The sequence below is a fragment of the Peromyscus leucopus genome, chromosome 17, assembly GCF_004664715.2.
Source record: "Peromyscus leucopus breed LL Stock chromosome 17, UCI_PerLeu_2.1, whole genome shotgun sequence".
NCBI lineage: Eukaryota > Metazoa > Chordata > Mammalia > Rodentia > Cricetidae > Peromyscus > Peromyscus leucopus.
In genome coordinates this window covers 55326532-55334308 of record NC_051077.1, presented here as the reverse complement: position 1 = coordinate 55334308, position 7777 = coordinate 55326532, and positions in this window count along the sequence as shown.

Below are 7777 nucleotides of genomic sequence, written 5' to 3'. Positions count from 1 at the left end.
ATGTTCCAACAGGTTCCTAGTTAGTGTGTAATGCAGTGTACAGTCATTTGGATCTTCAGGGACTTCCTAAGAACACACCTAACACTGACCTGCCAACCTAGGGTCCAACAAACAGTTACCTAAGAATTAACATTTGAGAGGAGCCCAAAAAGGTGTGGACAGGTGGACTGGGCCTTTGTCCACTCCACTGTGACAAAGCCACACAAGATGGGGCATCTACTTGGTGCTGGCTTTGAAGGCTAGAGTAGGATGTGAGCGTAGGCTCTGTAGAAAAGGGGAAGCAGGATGCTCCAGACACAGAAGAGCTGGTAAGAAAGGAACCAAGCCCTGGACTAGCTGGGGCTACAAAGCTTAGCTGGCTGGGAGTCACCCTGGGTGTGGAGCCTGACCCCGTGGGGGAGGAATCAAAGGACCTGCCCAGATTTTTTTTAAACATCTCATTTGTTTATATGATTTACTTATATGTATGTACACACACACACACACACACATTCAATAGGCCATGGTGTGACTGTGGAAGTCAGAGGGCAGCCTGTGGGAGTCAGGTCTTTCCGTCATGCTCTGTCTCTCCCTTATTCCCTTGAGACTGGAGGTAGGCTAGCAGCCAGCAAGCCCCAGTGCTCTTCTTGTTCCTGCTCCTCAGCAGCCACAGCACTGGGTTCCGGTGGGGTTATGTGCACATGCCAGATCTTTCACATGGAGACTGAGATCTGCATTCAAATCCTCATTCTTCAACAGCAACAGTTTTTACCCAGTGAGTATTTGCCCAGCCTCATGTTTTTTGGCTTTTGAGGCAAGGTTATGCTGGCCTTGAATAGCTTTTTTTTTTTCCTGCCTCAGCCTCCAAAGTGCAGGGATTATAGGCTTCTCATTCATAGAAAACGAAGTAACTGAAAAAAAAAAAAATCAGGTTTTCTAATCCACCAACCTGAGCAAAGATAGCCACAGACTCACAGTCATGACTGCAAACAGGGGGCTTCCCTAATGCCTGAGTGTGGGCATAAGGCACTCAGGAGAGGGATGGGCAAGACGGCTCAGTGGGTCAAGGTGCCTGCCACCAAGCCTGACAACTAAGAGAACAGACTTCCACAAGCTATCCTCTGACCTGCACACATGCTCTGTGTACACACATGCACACACTACACAATGTGAAAAGGGAAGTCAGGAGGTCTTTATCACATTGGTCTGCTGAGGATCCAATGAGATAGAGCTTAACACAGGGATGGCACATGAACATAGAAACAGAACAGTATTATGAAGACATGATGAAGTGGAAGAGGCAAGCAGGGGTGAGTCAGAATAAAAGGTGATGCTGACTTTAGTTCCTAAAGTCAGAGATGATGGAGAGAGTGAGAGAGAGAGAGTGAGAGACAGAGAGAGCAGAAAGGAAAACAGGAAAAAGCACATGGAGCTGCTGCTCTGCAGGGTGGCCGAAGTCTGGGCATGGGTTTCTAGTCCAGGCCTATGGAATGTAGTAGGACGTGGTCAAAATCCAGGAGAGAAAGAATTGCTACATCTGAGCTTCAAGGCATCCAGAGAAAGGGAAGAAACTTCCATGTCACCCAGAGAATAACAGTGTCTGATCAGTGGAGCTGGAGCTGCTTTCCAGGTCAGATGAGCAAAGCCATCATCCCAGAGCAGCTAGGGCAGGTCATTATGGAGGCCTGGACAGTCACTCCAGCCTAGGAGGCCAACCCCATCCAGCAAAGCAACCCAGAGGCAGCGAGCCATCAGCATGGTGTCCTCAGCCAGGCCACAGAATGACTGCAGATGCAGAAAATAACAATTCCTTTCTTCTCTGTGGCTTTCAAACTGGGAGCATCTAAGAATGACAATTCACACTTGCAGGTCCAGAGACAAAAGGATTATGGATCAAAAGAACAAAGTTTGGGGCTGGCAGAGTGAGGAGTAGATAGCATATGGTAGGATGCATGCTCAAGCATGCAGTAAGAGCCTAGGTTCAATCCCCAGCACCACAAATTAAAGAAGAGTTGGGAGATGCTCAGTCAGCAAGTACTCTCTGAGTCCCGACACCCAGTATCCACATAAACAAGGTGCTATGATGCATGCCTATAATTCCAGCTCTGGGAAGCAGAGGCAGGAGGGCATCTGGGCTTGCTGACCCAGCCAGTTTATCAACTGATGTTTCCAGGTTCAGTTTCCATTCTTGTCTCAAAACTTGAGAAAACAACTGATGCAATCCACAGTCTATCAGTCCATGGGAGATGGGCAGACCACTGAAATGAGCCTGTCTGCTTGAAGGATGGGTGTGAAAATGAAGCAGAAGCCACATTTTGGCTTTGAAGACAGACCAAATTCACACAGGAATAGCAGGATCTGTGTGACATAACGCAGCCTCACATTGCTGCAGCAGCAGCTTTCAGGCTCTTCCAGCAAAGAAAAGCAAATTCTTGGCCGGGCGGTGGTGGCGCACGCCTTTAATCCCAGCACTTGGGAGGCAGAGGCAGGCGGATCTCTGTGAGTTCGAGGCCAGCCTGGGCTACCGAGTGAGTTCCAGGAAAGGCGCAAAGCTACATAGAGAAACCCTGTCTCGAAAAACCAAAAAAAAAAAAAAAAAAAAAAAAGAAAGAAAGCAAATTCTGTGAAGAGGAGAGCTCACAACCATTGTTGCTTGTGTGGAGCATTTCCAGAGCAGTGAGAATTCACATGTCCACACCCACAAAGATTCTAAAGAGGATGGCTTTACACACCTATTTCTCTCTCTCTCTCTCTCTCTTCTCTCTCTCTCTCTCTCTCTCTCTTACCACGCACACGGAGGAAGGGAAGAAGGAAAAGAGGGAGGAGGAAGGGACAGATGGAGGGGGTGAAATTTCTAGCCTTCTCTTATTTACAGGATTTCCCAAGACCCCAAGTACTGCTAGGAAGCTAGGATAAGACAACACTTCCAGGGCTGGAGAGATGGCACAGCAGTTAAAAGCACTGGCTGCCCTTCCAGAGGACCCTGGATTCAATTCCCAGCAAGCACATGGCAGCTCACAACTGTCTGTAACTCCAGTTCCAGGGGATCTGACATCCTCACACAGACATACATGCAGGCAAAAACACCAATCCACATAAAATAAAATTAAAAGAGCAACATTCCCATCCCAGCTTTCCAACATACCCGATCAAATGATGGCAAAAACGTTATGGGCTCATGGTCTCTTTCTCAAAATACCTTATTGGCTCTGAACTTACCCTATATGTGGTAAGAGTTGCTATTTCTATATACTATGTTGACAAGGTGACTGAACGACACAGGCACTGTGACTGGACATCAGACACCTATTTAAGAGCTATTGAATGCAGCACTGCATACTGTACTTGACACCTGAGATATCTGCTAATTGGGACTCACAGTAGAGGGTGGTATCATCTACAGTGTGGGCATGCTGTGGATATGCTGATAAAGACCAGCAAAGGAAGGAAGGAACAGAATGCACAATTTTCTTGTTATTTTGTCTTTTTTTTTTTTTTTTTTGTCTTTTTTTTTTTTTTTTTTTACAGAGCTGAGGATCGAACCCAGGGCCTCACGCTTGCTAGGTAAGCGCTCTACCACTGAGCTAAATCCCCAACCCCAGCACAATTTCAAACCTAAGAACCAGCCAGGTGTGGTGCCGCATACCTCTCACCCCAGCACTTTCTAAAAAGAACTCAATTACACTTTTAGTTTTTTATAGAAAAGGGCAGGTTGGAGAGATGACTCAGAGGTTAAGAGCACTGGCTGTTCTTCCAGAGCTTCCTGAGTTCAATTCCCAGCAACCACATGGTGGCTCACAACCATCTGTAGTGGATCTAATGTCCTCTTCTGACATAAGGTCATACATGCAGATAGAGCACTTATATATACATGAAAATAAATAAATAAATAACTCAAAAAAAAAAAAGTCTTATTAGGGCTGGGTAGATGGCTCAGTGGTTAAGAGTACCGACTGCTCTTCCAGAGGTCCTGAGTTCAATTCCCAGCAACCGCATGGCGGCTCACTACCATCTGTAATGAGATCTGGTGCCCTCTTCTGTACACATAATAAATAAATAAATCTTAAAAATAAATAAATAAATAAAGGGGGAGATTTTAAAAAAAAAAAGTCTTATTAAAAAATAAATAAAGGAAGAAAGAAAAGGGCATCTTGTCCTGTGGCTCAGGCTAGCTTGGAATTCCTGGGCTGGCTGAAACCCGTTTCAGGGCTCTGAGACTACAGGTCTGTGTGTGATTCATGCTATGATTCTTTACTGAGTGGGTCCAAGAGAGGAAAGTTCATGGCTGTGCTTTGGGGAAAGGGCAGTAAGAATACATTAAGGAGTCAGTGATACAGCTTGGCAGCAGGGAGTGGCTTATGTACAGCGTCCGAGGGTCACTCCAAGGACAAAAAAGGGGGGGGCTATACATGCCACTTTAAATGAAACTCCTCAGATTTTGAATGGAGGAGCAGCTGAGATTAACAAGGTTTTCCAAGTATTGAGCTGGGGTGACCTATGAAGGGCAACATGTAGTTCTGTGGGAGACCTCACAGGAGTCAGGTTTCTGTTCCATCAAGGAAAAGCACTTCACAAGGGTAAGGGTTTCAGTTACTGGTCTCAAAGCCAAGGGCTAAGGGAGAGCAACTGCAGCACATGGCTGAGTGGGAGAAATACGAGGACACACGACACCCAAAGAAACAAGAGTGAGAGAGGTGGTGGGATTAGCTGCCCTGAGTAAGAAAGAAAGAGTTCCCAGCAGTAGAAACAATGACAGCATGGAATGTGCATGCAAATGGATGGAACTAGAAAATGCCATCCTGAGTGCGGTAACCCAGACCCAGAAGGACAAACATGGTATGTACTCACTCATAAGTGGACACTAGATGTAAGCAAAGAACAATCAGATTGCAACTCACAGAACCAGGGAGACTACCTAACAGGGGGACCCTAGGATGACTGTGGCTTATAATGTTTTGGATTTACTCAATCACTGGGCAAGCCTCAGTGAAACATTTCACTATTAGAATAAGAATTTGTACTGTATCAAGCTGATAATAGACAAAACACATACATACATACATACAAGACATACACAAAAAAAAAGAAAGAAGGAAGGGAGGAAGGAAAGAAAGAAAGAAAGAAAGAAGGAAAGTTTCAGAAGCAGGCAGGCCCTGGCAGCCTCCAGCCTGCCTACACTGAAGCCTGGCACTTGGCAGGGTCACCTCACTCCCTACTGCCCTGGCCTCTCCAATCCACTGCTGGCCACAGGCACTCCTTGTTATTGACCTGAAGCCGAGTGGGTTCACTAGCTCACACCATTCAAATGTCACTCATGCAAATAACAGACTCTCTCATCCCCACTGTCCCAATTACCCGACATCAACTCTATGCCTTCCTGTGGTCCAGTGTCCACAGCTCTTATACAACAGCCTACTGACTGCTAGTCTAACTAAAAAAGCTTCCATGGGTAGGGATTGTTCAGTCAGCTAATACCCAGAGTCCAAAACAGGCTTGACGTTCAGTGGGAGGGGAATTCATCTCCTTGATGAATGAAAGAAAAAGCAAAACAACAACAACAACAAAACCCAACTTTACTAACACAATAATGATATCTTGTTCTAGTACAGGAACTGATGATCACTAAACTGAGGGGACTAGAGAGATGGCTCAGCAGTTAAGAGCACATGCTGCTCTGCACAGGACCCAAGTTCTGTTCCCAGCACCTCCATAGGGCAGCTCACATATGACTCTGACTCTAACTCTAGCTCCCGGGGACTCAAGGCCTCTGACCTCAATGGGCACAACATTTATGTGCATATACCCACACATAACTGAAAATAATTAACTCTTTATAAAAATCCACAAAGTTGAGGCCAGGTTCGTTTTTTAATTGCTGTTTTCATCACCATCATTGGTTGTTTTTGAGCAGGGTCTTCTTGGCAGTCCCGGATGTTCTGCAGTACTCACAGAGATTCACCCCGTCTCCTGAGTGTTGGGATTAGGGCATCTACCACCACACCAACTCTTCATTTTATTTTTAAAAATTAACTATTATTTGTGTGTGTGTATATGATGTATATGAGTGCAGACACATGTTGAGTTCAGAAGACAAAATTTGGGAATCAGTTCTCACCTTTGACTGGGTTCTAATGATTGAACTCAGGTTATCATACCTTTGTCCACCGAGTCATCTAGCCAGACCTAACTTTCTTTCTTTGAGACATTTTTGCTATGTAGCCCAGGCTAGTCTAGTGTTTATTATCTTCTTGCCTCTGATGTGATGAGTGCTCACATCACAGACATCCCAAAAGTACGACTTTTGCCCAAAAACCAAAACCAAGACCTCACAGAGTGATCTTTGCTAATCACTTCACCTGGCTAAGCCTGTGTGGTCTCACTCTGGAAATAAGGAAGCTGGTGATCGGTGAGGATCAGAAGTGCTAACTCTGCACAGCCTGGAACAAGGATTTCATCCGTCCTGAAGGCAATTTTCTTAGACAGACACGGGTTAGTGCATTTAAACCTGAGATGACTCAAGGAGCTCCTCCAGTCAGAACAGACAGGTAGACGGCAAAAAGGAGTGGAGGTGTGAAAGGGACAGCGTTGGGATGAGAAAACAAGTCTGCACTCACAGAGTTTACGGGGGAGGAATGACAGCTACTTCTTTAAAGTCTGTGAGTGGGATTCCTTCAAAGACGACCAGTGCACGGTGGGAGAAGGCGGCACCGACCTCCAGACCCCCGTGGAGCAACTGACCTGGGACCACAGACCATCCATGTTCACCCAGGCTCTGCGTCTCATCTTCCCCATAACCTCAGCACAAAGGACAGAGACCCGAGACGCAGACCCGAGTGTCCGAACGCCAGGTCCAGGGCCGACCGCTCCCCGATTTCCCGAGACCTCACTGCACGTCTCTGGGTGTCTGGCTCTCGCCCTGCTCTCTGCAGGCTGAGGCCGGAGCTCACAGTGACGCTCGGGCCACGGCCCTCCAACCGTGCGGTCCCGAGGCGGGTCTGCTGTGGCTCAGGGACAGCTCTGCCAGTTCCTGGGCGAGGGCGTGGCAGACCGTGTCTGTCACCACAGGTGAGGGCGAAGGCCTTCGGAGCCCAAACGCGATGGCGGGGAGGGTCGCGCCCCCAGCACCCCGTGGCCCGCCGCCGCTCGCCCGGCCGCTCACCGCTTTCTCAAATGGCTGCGCGCCTGCTCGCTGTTCTTCGTGTGTGGTAAGCACCGAGCCGAGCTGCAGGTGCGTACGGGCTCGATTCGCTGAGGCGGCTTAGGGAAACACGGCCTGCAGGCAGTGGACGCACAGGCGGATCTTGGGTGGCTGGACTGCGGAAGTGCTCGGCGAAGCCCAGGAGAGCCAGATACCAGGACTCCGCCGCCTCGGCCTGCGCCGCCTGCCGCGGCGCCTGCCCGCCGCGCTGCCTGCGCCGCCGCCCCGCCTGTGCCCCATCTTGGCCCGCACAACAAAAGCCGCCTCACAGAGAGCGGAAGCACCGCGGGGCGGGCCTGGCGTCCTGGTGGTTCTCGCGAGAACCGCTGCGCAAGGTATCCTGGGACTTATAGTGTCTATTCGCAGTGACTGCGCTGAGGAGAGTTGAGGAGAGGCCGGCCTCTGCATTCGCCGCAGCTGAGAGTGTCACACTTCGTGACGCCGGCGTTTCTGTGGAGAAGACTGTTGACGTCCTGGAAGGGGTTGGACGGATTGACGGAGGAAGACTACATTTCCATCAGACCAAGCGCACTCCAACGCAGTCTCCCTCTCCAGGTGGCGCGGAGCATTGTGGGATTGGATGAGTCTCAAGATGGACAA